We start from the raw sequence: 22,358 nt of genomic DNA, 5'->3' as shown, positions 1-22,358 counted from the left end.
GCCTTCCTCCTGGAAGCTTTAGGATCCAATCCATATTCTTGCCTTGTCCAGCCTCAAACCTCTAATGGTGCCTGCATCCTTGGCTCCTGGCTTACTTGCATGTTCAGAGCACATCACTCTGTCACTGCTTCCATCATCACGGCTCCTATGCCTTGGACCCTGCTATTTCCCCCTTACAGATTTTCTTGTGATGACATTGCACCCACCTGGATAACCTGGCATCATCTCCCCAATTCAAAGTTTGTAATCGCACCTGCAGGGTCTCTTCTGCCCAGTAACGTAACCCATGCACAGGTTCTGTGGCTTAGAACATGAGCATCGTGAAGTGCTGTTATTTTGCCCACTGCAGGTCTATTCCCAGTTCTTTTTAAATGTTTATTTTCTCGCGTATTTATTTTTGGCTGAGCCTGCAGCATGTGGAAGTCCCTGGGCCAGGGACTGAACCCACACCACAGCAGTGACCCAAGCTGATGCAGCAACAATGCCAGATCCTTAACCTGCGGGGCCACCTGGGAACTCCACCCGTTCTTTTTAATAAAAATGTATTTTATGGAAGTATAGTGGGGTGACAATTTTGTATAAGTTTCTTCTCTACAGCAAAGTAGACACACACACACACCTACATACATTCTTTTTCAGATTCTTTTCCATGATGGTTTATCCTAGGATATTGAATATAGTTCCCAGTGCTATATAGTAGCACTGTTATTTATTGTTGTTTATCCAGCCTATGTGTAATAGTTTGTCTCTGCTAATGGTAAACTCTCAGTCCATCCCTGCCCCATCCACCCTCCTCCTTGGCAACCACAAGACTGTTCTCTATGTTCATGAGTTGTTTCTATTTTGTAGATAGGTTCATTTGTGCCATATTTTAGATTCTACATATAAGTGATATGGTATTCGTCCTTCTCTTTCTGTCTTACTTCACTTAATATTATAATCTTGAGTTCTATCCATGTTGCTGCAAATGGCATAATTTTATTCTTTTTTATGGCAGAGTAACATTCCATTGTATATATGTGCCACATCATCTTCATCTGTTTGTCTGTCGATGGATATTTAAGTTGTCTCCATGTCTTGGCTATTGTTAATAGTGATGCTGTGAACATCAGGGGGCCTTATCTTTTTGAAGTGTAGTTTTGTCTACCATCCCCAATTCTGAGCTCAATATACATAAGCAGCCAGTGGGGGCACCTGCTTGTTCTTGCTTCACACAGTGAATAAGAGCATTTAATACTGAACAGCTGAACTAAAACAGCAAATTAGACTTCTCCCTTAACTGTGGGAGAGATTGAACAGTCAGGACTATGGCCCTATGAAGGAATACCAGCCAGGGCTGTAAATTTTCATTTGCAATGGAATTTAGTTTTTGTAGATATTGGGGAGGTGATTTTTATTTGCATTTAAAATGGTGTATGGAGGAATTAAGAAAAAATATATATGATTGATGGACAGGATTATTAAAAGCAATATTCAAAGGGTGATGGCTTTCACAAAAATCATTCAGCCTTCCGGGCATGGAAAATGGCTATCTTCCTGATTGTGGGTGACGAAGGTTCTGTAACCTAGTGTATTGATAAATACATTCCTACCTGCTTGATGAAGCTTAGAAATAGCAAAGCCATGTGGATCAACCTGGAAGTATGATGTTAACACTATTGCAGGAAGGAGAGGATTAGAATGAGATTTAGAAGCCTATAATTCCTGTAATTGAAGGGCTTTTCAAAACTCTCTGACCTCCAGTGATTTCTTAAGTTTCTTAGTATACTTTTTCCCCCCTGATTGTATAACCATTTCAGTGCTTAGTTGTAGGAATCAACGTGCCTCTTTTTGAGCTTCTAGACCCACCTGTTTATTCAGAAAGGCTCAGGAAGCCTATTGGATGTCCAGTGCTGTGCTAAGGACACTGCACCAAAAGAGAGGAACAGCTAGGCTTAGAGCATAGAGGAAATGCTCAGAAGTAATCTGTCCATGGCTAAGCCGTCCAGAAAGCTATCCATGTGAGCATCTCTAGAAACATTTCCTAGAGTGTGTGTGTCTTTTGTGGAACCAACACTCAGGTGTGTTGTGGGGATAGCGGTGGAGAGTTTTGAGGAAAATCTTAGTCTGGCTTCTTGGTGGAAAGGTATAGAGTCTTGATACCCAAAGTCCAGGGGACCAGCAGTGCATCAGTTCTCTAGGCTGCTGTAACAAACCACCACAAACTGGGGTGTCTTAAAACAGTTGAAATGTATTCTTCTACCATTCTGGAGACCAGAAGTCTAAAAGCAAGGTGTTGGCAGGGCTGAGCCCACCCCCCAAAGTTTCAAAGGAAGAATCCTTATTTGCCTCATCTAGCATCTAGTGACTTCTGACATTCCTTGGCTTATAGACACATCCTGCCAGTCTCTGCCTCTGTCTTTCCCTTGCTTCTTCCTTCTACGTTTTCATGCCCAAATTTCCCCTTCTTAGGACACTAGTCCTTGAATATGGGACCCACCTTAACTCAATATAACCTCCTCTTAACCTGATTCCATGTGCAAAGGCCCCCCTTCACAATAAGACCACATTCAGTAACGTTAAAACTTCAACATATCTTTTTGGAGGACACAGTTCAACCCACTACACTACACACCAGCATCGCTCAGGAGATCCTTAGAAATCAGATGTCCTGACTCTATGCCAGACCTCTTGAGTCACAATCTGCATTTTATCAGGATTCCCAAGTTTTTCATGTGCACAAAAATAGCCTGGGTGTGAGGCAAAATAAAACAGGTCCTATTTTAAGCAGATAGGTTGGTAAGATTGCAGTTGGTCAGGTGGGACCACAGAGACTGGGCAGAAACAACGAGACAACAAGATGAAGAGGAAGAGAACGTACAAATCTTGAAAAAGCATCTGGGTAAAGATTTTGGGAGCAGCAGGACACTGGAATACTTGCTATCCTGTGAGTATCATGATCAGAGTTGCCTTTTGAGTTTGAATGGTTGCTATAGGGAAGATTGAATAGGATAAAAACTGGACAAGGGGATCCATTTAAGAAGAATATCCAGAGGTGCAGGGAGGATTAAGTTGAACCTGCATGGTAGCATCAGGGATGAAAAGAACCAAGAGATTCACAATATAGGGGAAGAAAATCAAGGCCCAATGAGACTTGGTGACCATCTGAATGTAGGAAGATAGAGGAGAAAACTCAATGATAATTCCAGTGGCACTGAACACCTGCAGATGGTGGGGCCACTCACCAGGGATAAGGCAATCCTAGGAGGACCAACTTTGAAGACATTGTCTCAGAGAACCCAAAGCTGACCTGGATTGGCTGACACTTTGTTAAACCATCTCCTGAGTTCCCTTTTCCTTCTTCTGAGTTCTGCTGCTTCTGCCTTCACCCCCAAATACCCTGCTCAGTCTCCATCTCAGCATCTCCTTCATAACAGGTCAATGTGTGATAATGGCCATGCCCTGATTCTGTAACAAAGGTCCCCATCCTCTCACAGGATGATGAATTGGGAGGCAAAGAGCAAACATGAAATGAGGTGATTCATATGATTTACTGACATTGCATATGGCAACCTTTGAGTAGTGGAAGAAGATAAATGCCTGTCTTTCCAACTCATCTAGTTTTATCATTTATTTACAGACCAGTCCAGGGTCCCAATTCAGATCAGATGACACTCAAATTAACATCATTTAAAAGAGGTATTTACACTGTGTACTGGTTTCCTGTGGCTGCTCTCACAAATGACTGCAACGTGGGTGGTTTGAAATCATACACATTTAGTCTCTTCCAATCAGAAGAGGTCATTTTGGAAGTCAGAAATCAGAAATGGAATTTTGTGGGCTAAAATCAAGTTTTAGGCAAAGTTATATTCCTGCTGGGAAGTTCTAGGGGGAACCCATTTTTTTTCTTCTTTCAGCTTCTAGAGATGCCTGCATTCCTGGTACATGGCCCCTTCATCCATTTTTAAAGCTGGGAATCCCATCACCACTTTTTTGCACGTTCACATCCCCTCTCTGACTCTAAGTCTCCTGCCTTCTTTTTAGTAGGGCTTTTGTGATTAAAGTCTCCCTATTTTAAGATCCAGAATTTTAGCCCCATCACGCATGTTCATTTTACAATAGAATGACATATGAACAGGTTCTGGGGCTAGAATGGGACGTGTGAGCAGTTCCTTATACTGCCTACCACATCCTGGGACTCCATGCCAAAGAGTGGCTGGGTTACAGGGGAACCACGTAGAAGCAGCAAGAAATCCCAGTGCCGGAGATCTTCGTGTTGATAATCTCATCAGGAAAAGGGGAAGGAAGGTACCCAAACTCAAAGGAGATGGTCCTATGGAGAAAGGAGCATCATGGTGAGAAATTCTTTTGCTTAAGAGATCCTGCCATCCCCAGATGCATCGTAGGGAGAAAGATGAGAGGATAAACACTCCCAAGTCTTGTGCCTTCAACATGGGTCTCCTGGCTGGGCTCCCTAACATCCAGATCCAAGCAAGATGGTAGAGTCATGGACCACACTGACGGCATCCAGACCCCCTCAGTCTCTCTTGGCAGGCAGGACGGGGAGGCAGACCAGGAGATCTGCACTTGTGCCTGGATGGATTCCCAGCATCATGCATCCTCCATGCCCTCAAATACATGAGCATCCTTGATCTGGGGCAACCTACTGCCCCATCTGTGTCCAGTCAACCTCCATATCGTTGGGGGTGACACCAGTCTGTTCAGAGTCTACAAAAGTCAGCCACCACCCTATCCTTGACAGAAACTAAAAGGAGCAAAAATCATCAGTGCAACTAATCTTTGCAAAGATTCCTCATCTAAGGGATGTCACAGGACATTTGTCTGTGGCTTTTCACTTAGTATGATCATCTCTAGGTCCATCCATGTGGCTGCAAATATATGCATAACTGAATCATTTGCTGTCTACCTGAAAACTAATGCTACATGGCAAATCAACACTACTCTGATAGGGAGTTCCCGCTGTGGCTCAGTGGTAATGATCTCCACAAGTATCCATGAGGATACAGGTTCAATCCCTGGCCTTGCTCTGTGGGTTAAGGATCTGGCATTGCAGTGAGCTGTGGCATAGGTCTCAGATGCAGCTCGGATCCGGTGTTGCTATGGCTGTGGCATAGGCTGGCAGCTGCAGCTCAGATTCAACCCCTAGCCCAGGTGTGGTCCTAAAGACACACACACACACACACACACACACACACATACACACACACAAAAGAAATAAAAACCCAGAAAAAAAACCCCGAGTCCTTGAGGTGTGAAGGAACACGCTTATTGTTATGAAATCCTTACGCCCTGAAGTAGAGAGAACACTTGATTTTTAAGGACATTTTCTCTAATCACTTCCAATACGTCGCTGGCCTCATAAAATTTGCAGGTGCACTGAGCGCTTCGGAATGTCAGTGGCAGGTCTCTAGGGGAGATTGGAAAGTGGTGTATCAGCTGTAGTTTAAATGAAATATCGATTACACTCTTCTTTTAATGCAGCTCATTGGGTGTGTGTGAGCAAATCTGAACATCTTAAGGAGCTCTTGCATTCTACCCCTAAAAGCAATTGAAATGGAATCAATGTAAGCAGGTTGGGGTGGGCTAGTAGGGAAAATGAAATATGCTACTATGTTTTAACTGCTGAAATAGAGGTTTTTCTTTTTTAGTGCAGTGAAATTCAGATACTGTAAAAGTGGACTATTAACTATTTTAGAGCGTATAGCTCAGTGGCATTTAATACATTCATAATCTCCTGCAACTATTACCACTAAATAGTTACAAAACATTTTCATCATCCCAAAGGGAAAGCTTGTTCCCCTGAAGTAATCTCCCCTCATTATGCCTCCCCAAACCCCTGGAGGTGTGTGTGTGTGTGTGTGTGTGTGTGTGTGTGTGTGTGTGTGTGTGTGTGTAATATGTAATACTATACTTTCACACAGGCATAAAACCAAGTCACTGCACATACCTTGTTTTATCTTCACATGCCAATCATGGAAAAACTTAATGCCATTCTTTAACATTCTTTTTTTTTTTTTTTTGAACATGAAAAGTTCAAAGACAATCAGTTTAATAACACATATACATGAGAGAGCCCCAGGAAACCTGACTCACTCTTTGATACTTTTATATTAATTTTTTAATGTGGAAACTCTCAAACATATGGCAAAACAAGAGTGAATCTCAGAGTTACTGTTGTGGCTCAGTGGGTTAAGAACCTGACTAACATCCGTGAGAATGTGGGTTTGATCCTGGCCTCACTCAGTGGGTTAAGGATCCAGTGCTGACACAAACTTCAGCGTAGGTCACAGATGCAGCTTAGATCTGGCATTGCTGTGGCTGCGGCGTAGGCTGGTAGCTGCAGCTCCGAATTTTTTTTTTCCATTCTCTATATTTTTTATCACATCTGTAGTTGTATAACGATCATCACAATCCAATTTCACAGGATTTCCATCCCACGACCCAAGCACATCCCCCCACCCCCAAACTGTCTCCTCTGGAAACCACACGTTTTTCAATGTCTGTGAGTCAGCATCTGTTCTGCAAAGAAGTTCCGTCTGTCCTTTTTTCAGATTCCACAGATCAGTGAAAGCATCTGACGTTGGTATCTCATTGTATGGCTGACTTCACTTAGCATGATAGTTTCTAGGTCCATCCATGTTGCTAAAAATGCCATTATTTCATTCCTTTTAGTGGCTGAGTAATATTCCATGGTGTATATGTACCACATATTCTGGATCCACTCCTCTCTCGATGGACATTTAGGTTGTTTCCATGTCTTGGCTATTGTAAATAGTGCTGCAATGAACATCGGAGTACATGTGTCTTTGCGAGTCATGGTTTTCTCTGGATAGATGCCCAGGAGTGGGATTGCTGGATCAAATGGTAGTTCTATTTTTAGTTTTATGAGGCATTTCCATACTGTTTTACACAGTGGTTGCACCAATTTACAATTCCCACCAACAGTGTAATAGGGTTCCCTTTTTCTCCATACCCTCTCCAGCACTTATTATTTGTAGACTTTTGGATGATGGCCATTCTGGCTGGTGTAAGGTGGTACCTCATTGTGGTTTTGATTTGCATTTCTCTAATAATGAGTGATGTTGAACATTTTTTCTTGTGTTTTTTTGGCCATCTGTATGTTTTCTTTGGAGAATTGTCTGTTCAGATTTTCTGACCATTTTTTGATGGGGTTGTTTGTTTGGTATGGAGCTGCAATTTGATCCCTAGCCTGGAAACTTCCATATGGCCATAAAAAGAAAAAAGAAAAAAAGAGTGACTCTCTGCAGACTTGACCTGAATGTCCCATAATAAATATTTGCCACCCTATTTTTTTTTTTTTTTGTGGCTGCACCTGTGGCATATGGAAGTTCCTGGGCTAGGAGTTGAATTAGAGCTGCAGCTGTCAGCCTATACCACAGCCACAGCAACACTGGATCCTATACCACAGCTCACAGCAACACTGTATCCTTAACTCACTGAGCAAGGCCAGGGATGGAGCCCACATCCTGATGGACACTATGTCAGGTTCTTAACCCACTAAACTACAGTGGGAGCTCCATGCCAATCTCTTTTATTTATTCTTCTGCTTCTGTCTTTGTTAAAAGTCTGATCCCTTTTCCACTCAGCGCTGCCAGCGAGGAAGTGATCAATAAACATGGTGCCCCTCTCACACCTGGACTTGTTTCCATAGTATGCCCCCCAAAAGTGTCCTGCCTAGTCCCCATGAATGTGACCTTATTTGGGAAAAGGCTCTTGGCAGAGGTGATTTAGTTAAGACTCTTGAGATGAGATGTTGCTGGATAGATACATTGGTCCTAAACCCCATGTCAAGTGTCCTTGAAAAAGATGGAATAAGAATAGAAAGACCCACAGAGCAGAAAGTGTGAAGACAGAGGCAGAGGTGGGATGATGAAGCCACAATCCAAGAAACGCCAAGAATTTCCAGCAGCCACCAGAAGCTACAAGAGAGGCTTCTGGACTCATGTTCTTTCAGCATCCTTGGTAGGAACCAGCCCCATCGACACCTTAATTTCAGTCTTCTGGCCTCCAGAACGGTCCTTTTAAGATACCCAGAGTGCGAGTTTACACAGCCGTTGCTAGGAAACTAATCCAACACCTAACAAAATCTCTAGGAACTCCTTAACGTTGTCAAACCCTTGCTCATGTCCATACTTCCCTGATCTCCCAAAATGACTTTTTAATGATTGGTTAAGGACCCAGTTTCGGTTTATAGAACCATCTGAACGAAGAACACCCATCTGGAAAATAATCCCTTGTTGAAGAAGGGTCAAGTTCAGCCAGGCACATAATAAACCCCATTCTCTATCCTGGCAATAGGGCAGGTTGAGTGGAAAATAGCTGCTCAGATTTAGGCTAACTATAAAGGCAACCCCAAACCCACACACGACTTCCCATGTCACCATGGGCACACACCTGCAAACACACACACGAAAAACCTGAAAGAAAGTATCAAACAGAAGAACGTAATGTGGGAACCAGAGCCAGCTCCTCTAGGATGACTCAGTCAATCCATGTGCATGGTTTTTATTCTCTTTTTTTCCCCAAAAGATAATTGGGGGTTTTCTGTGTCTTGGGGAGAACACGACCATGAATATGCATTGATGCAGGTCTTATGCCCCCACGGGCCAGGAGCTCTGAGTCAGCATCTGTTTGCTTTGCAGATACCCAAGGTTTCACATGCATAAGAGAGTGCGAAACATACTGCCTGACAAGCTATGGTTCCCTCAGAAGGGCTGAGTGACCTCAGCTGAATTTACGTTCAATGTCACCATTCAGGTAACAGGTCTTGCGTGCATCTTGTCCAGGATGGAAGTAGCTCCGTGGTGCCGAAGCATTTAGAGTCAAGGTTTGTTTCCACCTGCCTTGTCCGTGAACCTGCCCCTGACCTTCCTCGATAAGCCCCTTGATTTAGGATCTCTCAGGTAGAGAGATCCCACTGGTTTTCCTTGCCTTACCTTTCCCACCCTAGCATGAAGCTAATGGATGCTCTGAAGGAGAGGGAATTAATAATTGCATCAGACCTATTAGACAGAGGCTCTGACTTTCTTATAGGTTACTCCCTTCCCCCTTCCTCCTGGGCAGATGTGCTTACCTAAAGATACTAATATAGAACTGTGATGAGGAAGCGTGATGTCTCAGCGTGATGGTCCATGGGAGATAAATTGCTCAATAGTTTCACATCTTGCATGTTACTGTGGCACTCTCCATGGCACGTCTGGTGTAGCCACAAATAGCTTCTTTGAAGGTCGCTGTGTGCCTTTTAATGTGTGAAATGGGGAAGTGTGGTGACAACTAGGTGTTTGAAAATCCTCTGCAGGCAAAAAATAAATGATCTTTTAAAAAAATCAACCAAAATGTGCCTTCCTGGGCTCAAAGTCCATTTCAGTCATGTGTGAATTTTTTAGTGATGTATATAGTTCATTTACAATGTTGTATTAGGTTCAAGTGTACAGCAAAGGGATTCAGAATATAATTACATAGGTTCTTTATCAGAATCTTTTCCTGTCTAGGGTATTATAAGATATGGAGTATAGTTCCCTGTGCGATATAGTAGTTCCTTCTTAGTTATCTCTTTTCTATGATTTTTTTTTGCAAAAGAGAAACTGTCACAGACGTAGAAAACCACCTGGTGGTTACTAAAGAGAAAGGGTGGGAGAGAGAAATTAGGCGTTTGGGAGTAACAGATACACACTGAATTTTTGATAGTGACATTTGTACCTCTTATGTATGTGATTATGAAAATCTTGTATTTATGCAAGCGAGATGTCTCAATCATGGAGTTTTACAAAAGGTCATTTTAACGTCTTCTCACTGAGTTTTAATTTTACTGTTGTTTCGCCGAAGGAGGCATGCACAAGGCCAGGTCAGCAAAGCAAGAGAGATTTATTAAGGCATCTGAAATGGATGGGCTGAGCTCAAGAGAGCGGCAGCCAGGACTGTGAGGAGATGTTATTCTTCTAAAGGATCGTGCTGGGAATCGGGCGAAGGGTCTGTGGTGGGAACTTGTGGCAAAGACAATGAAAGGAAGGTTACTCAATTTGGGGAAGGGCTGGGGGTTCGAGTCCCACGACCGAGTGATGGTGGCGATAGTTACAGAGGAAGGAAAAGATGACACAATGTGAAGCATTGGTTAGGGTTAGAGTCTGACGACCAGGTAAGTGCAGCAATAGGCATAGACGTATGGGGCAGTTAATCTTGATAGGTGGTTCGTCTTTGTAGGCAGTTGTTTCCTGTACACCATTGGCTATTGCTGTCCACCTTAAAAGGCTACATTCCCAGGGAGGAGCTTCTTCCACTCTCCTGCGACCCTGTCAATGGTACAACTGGATTTTCCTCACGAACACATCTTTGTAATGTTTTGACAAGTATTAAGTTTAACCATGGAAATGAATTCGGAGAGTGTTGATACTGAATTCTTTCAAGGGGCATGCACAAATAATACATCCTTGAAACATTCTAAATAGATGTCTTCCTTAGGACAAGAGGAAGCAAAGATATTCAGGAAGATTATCACTAAGAGACACTTGTCTGTTTACAGCATATAGGATTGCAGGGTTGACCCAAGCAAAGCAGAGAATCTGAACTCTAGAAAAGGACATCCAGAGGTTAGGTAATTTTTGAGCAGAAGTCAACAAAAAAGTTGCACATATCAGAGATATTATTTAATTTATAAATCCGCACCTGTTCCTGCTGATGAAACAGGGGAGAAGTGAGGTTCAGGACATTTAAACAACTGTGTGTGTCCATATCCTAAGGTGTCCCAGACCAGGGCTTGAGAGCAGGTTTTTTCAACAGTTGCCTCTCCAAAAAGGGAACCCTCCTACACTCTTGGTGGGAATGTAAATTGGTACATCCACTATGGAGCTTCCTCAGAAAACTAAACATAGAATTACCATATGATCCCGTCATCTCGCTGTTGAGCACACATCCAGACAAAACTATAATTCAAAAAGGTACATGCACCCCTATATTCATAGCAACAATACTCAATAGCCAAGTCATGGAAACACCCCAAATGTCCATTGACTAATGAATGGATTAAGATGATGTGGTACATATACACAATGGAATACCACTCAGCTGCTAAAAAAAAGAATGAAATACTGCCAGTTGCAGCAACATGGATGCAACTACAGGTTATCATACTTAGTGAAGTGTGTCAGACAGAGAAAGACAAATACCATATGGTATCACTTCTATGTGGATAATAAAATAAATAAAATATGGCACAAATGAGCCTATCTACAAGACAGAAACAGACTCATAGGCATGCAGAACAGACTCGTGACTACCAAAGGGGAGGGGGAGGGAGTGGATGGACGGGGAGTTTGAGTTTGGTAGATGCAAACTAGGACATTTAGAATGGGTAAGCAATGAGGTCCTACTGTGTGTGCACAGGGAACTATATCCAGTCTCTTGAGATAGACTGTGGTGGAAAAGAATTTAAAAAAAAACGTATGTGTATATATGACCGAGTCACTGCACTGCAGCAATTGACGCAACGTTGTAAATCAACTACACGTTAATTTTTTTAAAAAGAAAAAGAGGAGTTCCCGTCGTGGCGCAGTGGTTAACGAATCCGACTAGGAACCATGAGGTTGCGGGTTCGGTCCCTGCCCTTGCTCAGTGGGTTAACGATCCGGCGTTGCCGTGAGCTGTGGTGTAGGTTGCAGACGCGGCTCGGGTCCCGCGTTTCTGTGGCTCTGGTGTAGACCGGTGGCTACAGCTCCGATTCGACTCCTAGTCTGGGAACCTCTATATGCCATGGGAGTGGCCCAAAGAAATAGCAAAAAGACAAAAAAAAAAAAAAAAAAAAAAAAAAAAAGAAAAGTAAAAGAAAAAGAGCTGCAACTCCAAAGCAATGTGGTCCATACTCATAGGACAAGGGCTGGCTGAGAGATGGGCATTAGGGTATGGTAAGGCACCTGGACCTCTTTGCATTTGGCTGTGACAGAAGAGGGCACTGCGTCTTGTCCAGGACACCCAAGTTTTCCTGGGAAATGATGCCAGAGGCACATTCAGAAAGGGTAGCTCCTTATTCCACCAAGCAATGCGTGGATGGACATTGATCTTGTGAAAATGGGATGCTGACGTGTTCATTCTACCCCCACTTTTTTCTCCTCTGAGTGACCACAGACACCCATGCCACTAGTACAGTTGTCTTTAATAATTACCACCCGATCTGAAAGGTCCCGTGACGAGCATCCCTTTGTAGAGAAGGGGTGGTTACAATACCTCGAGGGTGTTTGGTTGAATCCTTTGGCTACCCTACGGGAGGGCCTTTCCCCACCTGTATCCCTAAGCATTGCTGTGATCACGGCCTCTGTGAAGTGCATACACCAAGAATGCTACCTTTACATAGGTCGGGCACTAAACAAGTTCAATATCCATGGAAGGCAATACTCCCGATCACCAACCTTTTCTTAACGTCCGTCAGAGGAGGACAGCAGGAATTCCTGTTGTGACTCAGTGGACTAAGAATCCAGGTAGTATCCATGAGGATGCAGGTGTAACTCTTGGCTCAGTGGGTTAAGGGTCCTGCATTGCCACAAGCCATGGCATAGGTTGCAAATGAGGCTCAGATCTGGCATTGCTGTGGCTGTGGTGTAGGCTGGCAGCAGCAGGTCTGATGCCACCCTTAGCCTGGGAACTTCCATATGCCACAGGTGCAGCCCTATAAAGAAAAAAGAGAGAGGGGGAAAAAAAGGAGGACATCAATAAATTCTCTTTATTGCCTTCCTCCATTCCTTCACCTTTATTTATTCTACTCGGTTATCTTCTGGGCATCTTGCATGCCTGCCGTAAAACAGCACACTTTAATTCACTACACCGTGAACTTCCGTCTTTTGCAATCACATCTTCCTCATTCCGCATTTGAAACCAAGGACTGTAGGCAGGAGGTACAGAATTTAATTCCTAAAACTTTGCTGCATTGGGATTCCCGGTATGACATATCACTTGAACTTAAAGTCTAGGAAAGCACCCGTTATTCTGAAACACTGACATGTGCATTAGGATAATTCAGCATTCTTTTTTTAATTATAGTGTTTGTTTGTTTTTTTGTCTTTCATCTTTTTAGGGCCACACCCTTGGCATATGGAAGTTCTCAGGCTAGGGGTCAAATCAGAGCTGTAGTTGCTGGCCTACACCACAGACGCAGCAACACAGGATCTGAGTTGCGTCTGTGACCTACACCACAAGTCATGGCAAGGCTGGATCCTTAACCCACTGAGTGAGGCCAAGGATCCAACGCTCACCCTCATGGATACTAGTTGGGTTTGTGACCCACTGAGCCACAATGGGAACTCCCTAGAGTGCAGTTGATTTATGGTGCTGTGTCACTTTTTGCGGTACAGCCAAATGTCCCAGTCATAGATCTATTTACATTCTTCGTCTCATACTATTTTCCATCATTCTTATATGAAAGTATAGCAACTTGCAAATATCTTGTTTTTTTTTTTTTTTTGTCGTCATTACGCAAATGTGTAATTATATGAACCTGGCACTAGCAAGGAACTCATGTTAAACTTTTTAGGTAGGAGTTTATAAATAATAATTTCCAGAGCCATTATTACTGGGGTATGCCCAGGGCAGGCCGGATTCATACACATCACTGCTTTGAGGCTTAAATGGTACAAATTAGCATAAATGAGACCCAGGATCTGGGCCCCTTTGCTGCAGTGTTTGCCCTGGACAAACATTTTCTCCAGCAGCAGATACAAAAAAACTAGAAAGGACTAAAAATAATTGCAAGCTAGTGCAGTGAGGCAAATTAGGAACATTAAGATACAAAGTGGCCACAAATCAACAGCCACTTCTGAGGTGGCTGTTGCAGAACTTAGGTACAGAGAAATGGGACACCAAGGCTTTTTGCCAGGAAGCAGCGTTTATTGGAGCTGGCACTGGCTCAGTAGATTCATGTCCAAAGGCTGAGCCCCCAACACAGGGGGGCATCCCCTTATATACCCCATTAGGTTTGTTTTTGTGGTTGTTTTTGTTACATCTAAGTCTCTTATAAGGTAACATACAATCTGTAATTTCTGAGTAGACATTTATAGATGCCTTGAGCCCATGGGTTCCAGTTATGTTACATTGTTACATGTTGCTTATTGTCTTCCCTTTGTCCTGGGAGGGCCCTTCCCCTCCTGCTACAGTGCCAGAAGCAAAAGCAGGGTCCTGGGTGTGCACCCTGCCCCAGCACCACCAAGGAGGTGGGTGGACCACCGGAGCCACCCCTCCACCCCGCCCATGGATCTGGCCCTGCCTTCATTCCATTTAAAGGACCAGCCCACCCCCTTAGGGGACAAGCAAGGGCACCTCTTGGTTGTTCTCTCATTCCCTCCTGCTGCAGCCCGAGTCCTGGTCAAGCCTTGCCTGAATTCCTCCTCTGGCCTCCTCAATTTCTATTGATGCAGCACCCAGGTCAGTGGCATGCCTTGTGGCACCCCAGCTGGGACACGCCTGGGGCCTTTTGTCCCCTCCCCAGGAGCAGATGCAGGCCCCTCTGGGACCACCAAAGGCAGCTTCCAGAGCAGACAGACAGCCTCCTGAACCTCTTGTTTCAGCATCACCGTGTTTGGTAACTCTGCCTTCATCAGCCCGAGGGCCTTGGCATCCTCATTCAGGAACTCTTCCTCCTCCCTTTGGTCCTTTTCCTTCTCCTGAGACCCCTCTACATCTCCTCTCTCTATCCTTGACTATTTCTGCCCTATCCTGCCAAGGCAGTGAACACTGGACCTCCGTATCATCATTCCTTTCATCTTGGGGTTCGTGCTCCCCAAAGAAGCACCCCAAGGGTGTCTGCTAGCATGCTTATTTTATGTGGTATTCATCTTGCATTTTCATCTGCTCCTTAGGAAAAAAAATCCAATTACTACAGTGAGATCCTTATGCTTCTACTAAGTCTACTGAATGGATTCATTCACATTGACCCATCAGCAGCATTTGGGCTATGTTTTAGGAAGCTTCCTTTAGAGAGACCTATTGATGAAACAAACAAAAAAACTCTGGAGAAGTTTTTTGGGAAAGAACTTTAAAATGGCTACAAAGAGGATTAGTTTTATTTTAACAATATTTACTTTAGATGGGAGTGTAGTTGATTTACAGTGTTGTGTTAGTTTCAGGTGTAGAGAAGAGTGATTCAGTGCACATATACATATATCTATCTGTTTTCAGATTTTTTCCCCAGAGTTTACAGGTTATTGCGTAGAGTTCCCTGTGCTATAGAATAGGTACTTGTTGATACTATTTTATATATAGTAGTGTGTATATGTGAATCCCAAACTCCTAATTTACCCCTCCCCCACCCCCTGCCAAGTTTCCCTTTTGGTAACCTTAAGTTTGTCTTTGAAGTCTGTGAGTCTGTTTCTGTGTTGTATATAAATTCACTTGTACTGTTTTTTAGATGCCACATCTAAGCGATATCATGTAATATTTGTCTTTTTCTGACTGACTTAGTTCGATCATCTCTAGGTCCAGACTTATTGCTATGAATTACGTTTGTTCATTCTTTTTTATGGCTGAGTAATATTCCATTGTATGGCTGGCACATCTTTGTCTCTTCCTCGGTGGATGGAAGAGGAAGGTTGCTTCCATGTCTTAGCTATTATAAATGATGCTGCTATGAACAGTGGGGCACATATCTTTTCAAATTACATTTTTTTCTCCAGATATATACCCAGGAGTGGGATTGTTGGCTCATATGGTAGCTCTATTTTTAGTTTTTTGAGTAGTGGTTGCACCAATTTCCATCCCCACCCACAGTGTGGGAGGATTCCTTTTTCTTCGTACTTTCTCCATCATTTATCATTTGTAGACTTTTGGATAGTAGCCATTCTGACTGGTGTGACGTGACACCTCATATAGTTTTCATTTGCTTTTCTCCAATAATTAGAGATGTTGAGCATCTTTTCATGTGCCTTTTTGGCTATCTATATGTCTTGGGAGAAATGTCTATTCATGCCCATTTTTTAAAATTTTTTGGTTATACTGTTTGTTTTTCTGATACAGCACTGCACCAGCTATTTGTGTGTTTTGCAAATGATGACTTTGTCCTGCCTTGTTGAAGATCTGTCAGTCACTTTATTTGCAAATAATTTCTATCCTGTGGGTTATCTTTTCATTTCGTTGATGGTTTCCTTTGCTGTACAAAAGCTTTTAAGTTTAATCAGGTTCTAATTTTTACTTTTTTTGGTGGGGGGGTTGGGTCATACACACGGCATATGGTGTTTCCCACACTAGGGGTTGAATCGGAGCTGCAGCCGCCGGCCTACACCACAGCCACAGCAACACCAAATCTGAGCCACATCTGTGACCTACACCACAGCTCACAGCAAAACCGGATCCTTAACCCCCTGAGCAGGACCAGGGATCAGTCCCACATCCTCATGGATCCTAGTCAGGTTCGTTTCCACTGAGCCACAATGGGTATTCCCTATTTATTTTTTGTTTTCATTTTCATTATTCTAGGAGGTGGAGCCAGAAAGGCATTGCTGTGATTTCTATCAAAGAGTGTTCTGCCTGTGTTTTCCTCTAGGCGTTTTATAGTATCTGGCCTTACATTTAAGTCTTTGATCCATTTTATGTTTCCTTTTGGGTGCGGTATAAGAGAATGTTCTAATTTCTTTCTTTAACATTGAGCCGACCAGTTTTCCCAGCACCCCTTATGGAAGCGATTCTCCTGTCTCTCTTGTATATTCCTGAAAATAATTACATGATCACAGTTCCTTAAACCTACTAAATGCAATGGAAATATACACTTAAGTGGGATAAATGTTAAGCTGTGTAATGATAACTCAAGAAAGACAGTCAAAGAGCACTATAGATTTTATTGACCAGCCAGTTTGTGTAGAGCTTGATGAGATCATATCTAAAGCACAGACTCGAAATTACGTTTCTGATGATAAAAAGTCCCATTTGCACCTAGGTCTTAAGGGATTGGTAAAATTCCCTCATTCATTTGCAGCTAAGAAAGCAGGTGATACTTTGCATTATCAATGATGACTTTGTCCTGCCTTGTTGAAGATCTGTTGAGCCTCTTCTGGGTGTCTCTTCCTCTCCCTGTCTCATGATGCGGTACTGGGAGATGTCGTTTCCATGGAACTGGCCCTTAAGATAAAACTTCAGAAAATTATTTTTTTTCTGCATAGGTAATTGTGGAGTTTAAGTCCTGCGTCTTCATCAGCACTATTCTTTTCAGAGTTTTGCAATTCTTCCGCAGGGTGTATAAAATCTCGACTGTTTCTTACTTTTTAGAGATGAACCTGTGTCTTCAAAGAAAAAAAAATGCCCATTTATCTATGATTATGTATTTAGTAAAAATAGCCTTTGGCAGGAAATCATAAAGAATAGAATGGAGAAAAACCACATAGAGAATTGAAACCCAGTGCGCAGAAGTAAAGAACACGTCTCTCTCTTGTGTGTTCTACAGGTTGAAATTCAAATTATTTCCTTTTATTTGTGTAAAAAGTGGATGTGTAAGAAATGAATACAATGAAATATCACAATGGTCAAATAGGAATACCAAGAAAAATATAACAGGTTTGAAAACAAGGCACAGAAATAAAATTCTCTATGCTGTAATTTTGTTTGTATGAATAAATGAGATAGGTAAATGATTGCTACAAATTCATGTAGTTATTGTAATAACGTTGAAGAGCTTCAAGCAGGACAAACTTATACACAGCAAAAGGCAATACATTTGGAAAAAAATTGTTAGAATGACTCATGAAAAAAACACGTGAATATTGTTTTCATTTGACTGTCAATACAGTATGTTCTATGCTGCCTGAGTCACTCTAAGGAACAATGTAATTAATTAAGTAATTTATTGAAGATATATATTTACAATAATGTCTTAGTTTCAGGTGTAGAGCACAGTGATTCAAATATATATATATTTCATGCTCAACATCGCTGATTATAAGAGAAATGCAAATCAAAACTACCATGAGATACCACCTCACACCAGTCAGAATGGCCATCATTAATAAATCGACAAATAACAAGTGCTGGAGGGGCTGTGGAGAAAAGGGAACCCTCCTGCACTGTTGGTGGGAATGTCAACTGGTACAGCCACTATGGAGAACAGTTTGGAGATACCTTAGAAATCTATACATAGAACTTCCATATGACCCTGCAATCCCACTCTTGGGCATCTATCCAGACAAAGCTCTACTTAAAAGAGACACATGCACCCGCATGTTCATTGCAGCACTATTCACAATAGCCAAGACATGGAAACAACACAAATGTCCATCGACAGATGATTGGATCCGGAAGATGGGGTATATATACACAATGGAATACTACTCAGCCATAAAAAAGAATGACATAATGCCATTTGCAGCAACATGGATGGAGCTAGAGACTCTCATACTGAGTGAAATGAGCCAGAAAGACAAAGACAAATACCATATGATATCACTTATAACTGGAATCTAATATCCAGCACAAATGAACATCTCCTCAGAAAAGAAAATCTTGGACTTGGAGAAGAGAGTTATGGCTGCCTGATGGGTGGGGGAGGGAGTGGGAGGGAGTGGGAGGGATCGGGAGCTTGGGCTTATCAGACACAACTTAGAATAGATTTACAAGGAGATCCTGCTGAATAGCATTGAGAACTATGTCTAGATACTCATGTTGCAACAGAAGAAAGTGTGGGGGAAAAACTGTAATTGTAATGTATACATGTAAGGATAACCTGACCCCCTTGCTGTACAGTGGGAAAAATATATATATATATATATATATATATATATATATATATATATTTCAGATTCTGTTCCATTATAGGTTATTTCAGGATGTTGAATATTGTTCTCTGTGCTGTACAGTAAATAGCTGTTAATCTCTTTTATGTATGATAATGTGTATATGTTAATCCCAGATTCCCAATTCATCCCCCCTTCTTTCCCCTTTGATAACCATAAATTTCTTTTCTATGTTTGTGAGTCTACTTCTGTTTTGTAAATAAGTTCATTTGTATCATTATTTCAGATTCAACATATAAATGATATGATGATATTGTCTTTCTTTGTCTTACTTCCTTCCCTTGACATGATAATCTCTAGTACCATTCGCATTGCTCTAAACAGCATTATTTCATTCTTTTTTATGGCTGAGTAGTATTCCATGGTGTATAAGTACCACATCTCCTTAATCCCTTCATCCACTGATGGACCTTTAGGTTGTTTCCGTGTTTTGGCTATTGTGAAGAATGCTGCAATGAACACAGAGGGGCATATATGTTTTAGAATTATGGTTTTCTCTGGTTATACGCCCAGGAGTGTGATTGGTGGATCGTATGGTAGTTCTATATCTAGTTTTTTAAGGAATCTCCATACTGCCCTCCTTAGCGACTGCACCAATTTACATTCCCACCGACAGTGTGGAGGTCCCTAAGAGAAAATTTTCACATATAAATCACAATGTTTCTGTTGTTGGATTGTAATGGTCATTTTATAAAACATACCATTTTTTAGATAAATCGTTATATTTAGCTCATCAAAATATAGATTCCTCGACAGTCTCCTGAGTGACCTTGGACCTGGCATCCTTCTCCTGCCACCCCTCCCTCCAGCATCTTTTGGGCTGTAAGTCTCTGTACATTGTTGATTTGTTGCATGTGCTCCAATCTGTATCCCACTGTCCAGAAATACATGTGATGTCGCATCTCTTAAGGATTTCCCATTCGGCTAGGATGGGAACGCGACAGAATTGTGTTTATTACATGCTCTTCTTTCCTGAAACAACTGCATGGTGTCAGAAGGGTGGAAGGGAGAATCCCAGCTAATGGGTAAACCCTTTCCAATTGGACCTGATGTTTCTGTGCCCTGCCCTTGCTGCTGCTTGCCTGGATGTAGCTAACCATCTATAAGATGGCTGGCTAACCACCAAGCCCCCCCTTTTTAACATTTATTTTTTATTAGAGTATAGTCGATTTATAATATTGTGCTAATTTCTGCTGTACAGCATAGTGACCCAGCCATACATATATATACATTCCTTTTCTTAAATTATCTTCCTTCATGGTCTTTCCCAATAGGATGATATAGTTCCTTGTACTGTAAAATAGGACCTTTTTTTTCTTTTTTTTTTTTTTTGGGTGGTGGTGGCTGCACCTGCAGTGTATGGAAATTCCCAAGCTAGGGGTTGAATCAGAGCTACAGCCTCTGGCCAGTGCCATGGCCACAGCAGTGTGGGATCCAAGCTGTGTCTGCCGCCTATATACCACAGCTCACAGCAACACCAGATCCTTAACCCACTGAGCAAGGCCAGGGATCAAACCCACATCCTCCTGGATACTAGTTGATTTTTTTTATGCTATGCCACAATGGGAATTTCCTGCTCTATCAGGCTCCATCACAAGTGACGAGATAGAATTCCCTGTGCTATACAGCAGGACCTCATTCCTTTTCCACTCCAGATGCAATAGTTTGCATCTATTAACCCCAAATGCCCACTCCCTCCCCCTCCCCTTTGGCAACCATACGTCTGTTCTCCAAGTCCATGAGTTTCTTTTCTGTGGAAAGGTCACTTGTGCCATATATGAGATAATACCTGGAAACTATTTCTTCTTAAAAAAAAATCCATCTAGGCACTACCACCTGTCTCTACTGCTTTTTGTTAATCCCATCATATCCCTTTCAGTGAAGACAAAATAAATGTTAGCCCCCCCCCAAAAAAAAAGAAAGAAAGAAAGTGTAGTGGGAAAAAAGTGAATTTTACTTTTATAATTTATTCTTCTCCAAATGAGGTCAGCATTTAAAATTTTTTATTTTTACTTATTTTTTGTAAAATTGTATTGAAATTACAATGTTAGTTTTAAGTGTACAGTAAAATGATTCATATGTATATATGTGTGTGTATATATGTGTGTGTATATATATGTGTGTGTGTATATATATACATATACATACATATATATGCTTTGTTTACATTCTTTTCCATTAATTATAAGATAGTGATTTTAGTTCCTGTGCTATAAACTGGATCCTTGTGGTTTATCTATTTTATGTATAGTTCACTTCATCTGAAATACATACTCCATTAATAACGCATTTGTGGTTTTTCGCCCTGTATTTTTTCTAAAACTTAGATGAAAATCAGCAGTTATCTGAATGGACAAGTGTTCACCTGTTTTTACTTTTCAATCAGAAATTTTCACGTTAAAGGCACAACTGTGAAGAAAGGAAGGTCCAAGATGCTGCCTTTTACCTATTTTTTAAAAAATTATTTCAGTGCAACTATGAAAAATGAATCGTTGAATTGAGTTTTGAAAACTATGTAGGAATTTTTCCTTTTCTATCACCTTATCCTCTCTCAGTAAAAGGCTGTGTTTATCTTGCCTTGCTGAGGTATTGACGCTGTTGGCAAAGATCTGAGCTGATGTGTTTCATTCATATTTTATTCAGAATCATGTCTTTATATGAAGCTTTGATTATTTTCTCCTGAAATTGTTCAGACTTTGGTTTCTTATGTTCTACGTTACATGGAAAAATCCCTTAATCTTTCTTTAATGGAATTCTAGGACAGGACTGAACATGGATCAATTTGAACCAGGTTCATTACCTTGTCTTTAGAATTGTTTTATGTGCACGTGCCATTTTCAAACTGAGAACACAATGTATCTTATCAAATAGATAAAGATGGACAATAGTGAATGTATCTATCCCTTGCCCATGAATGTCTCTCTTCATATGTCTGTCGTGTATTTCACTCTTGCAAGAAGTAAATTATGTTTTCTTCTTCTTCTTTTTTTTTATTGCAAATTCAATTCTGATCATTTTAGCCCAAAGGCAGTACATTCATTTAAGGCTCAGAGTTATTGGTATGAAACCCTAAGTCATAAATCAGACTTGCACAGGCTTTGTAATTTCTATTTCATTTCTTTGGGTCACAAACATTCCATTTTAATTGGGAACTGTCTTGCCAGGAAGATGCATTTTTCTAGGATACGATACCATCGACTGAGCAGGGGCTAGTACTTCCCTATGGTATTAATTAATCCATTTTTTTTTTTTTTGCTGCATTTCGAGTACACATGATGACAAACCCCAGAGGGAAAAAGAAAAGTAGCTCCCCATTACCCACGGTGCTGGATACCAAGAGGCTGTTGCAGGAAAAACTATCAGAGGAAACTGGGACACAGTTTCCATATTGAAGATATATGTTGGCAACAATGTGTCCAATTTTTGCATCGTAAATATGGTGTTGATATGCCCCAAGGAAATACAGAGGTATACTTTTCATACACCCCAGTTATAGAAATATCAGCATTCACCTGCAGTGTGTATTAGTGCCTTGGCATTGCTCCATACGCCAGACAGAGAGCTGGAGACTTTAAACAAAGGTTA

At 41.7% G+C, this 22,358-nt stretch overlaps 1 long non-coding RNA gene across 6 annotated transcripts in view; it reads left to right on the top strand.

The window, feature by feature from the left end:
* LOC102164143 (uncharacterized) overlaps positions 1-22,358 on the top strand; it is a 358,716-nt gene that overhangs the window by 58,640 nt on the left and 277,718 nt on the right. The window contains exon 5 of one of the 6 annotated variants that reach the window (XR_014836010.1): positions 8,664-8,848. The exons of the other annotated variants lie outside the window; for them this stretch is intronic. This is a non-coding gene — a long non-coding RNA (uncharacterized LOC102164143). The remainder of the gene's footprint in view (positions 1-8,663; positions 8,849-22,358) is intronic. 6 annotated transcript variants of the gene reach the window in all.

Source organism: Sus scrofa, chromosome Y, assembly GCF_054392235.1.
Source record: "Sus scrofa isolate SSC_HxYL_T2T_F1_AM1 chromosome Y, Sscrofa_HxYL_maternal_Yorkshire_Landrace_v2.0, whole genome shotgun sequence".
NCBI classification, from domain to species: domain Eukaryota; kingdom Metazoa; phylum Chordata; class Mammalia; order Artiodactyla; family Suidae; genus Sus; species Sus scrofa.
The sequence above is the reverse complement of the archived record's forward strand: the minus strand, read 5'-3'. Positions and strand labels throughout refer to the sequence as shown.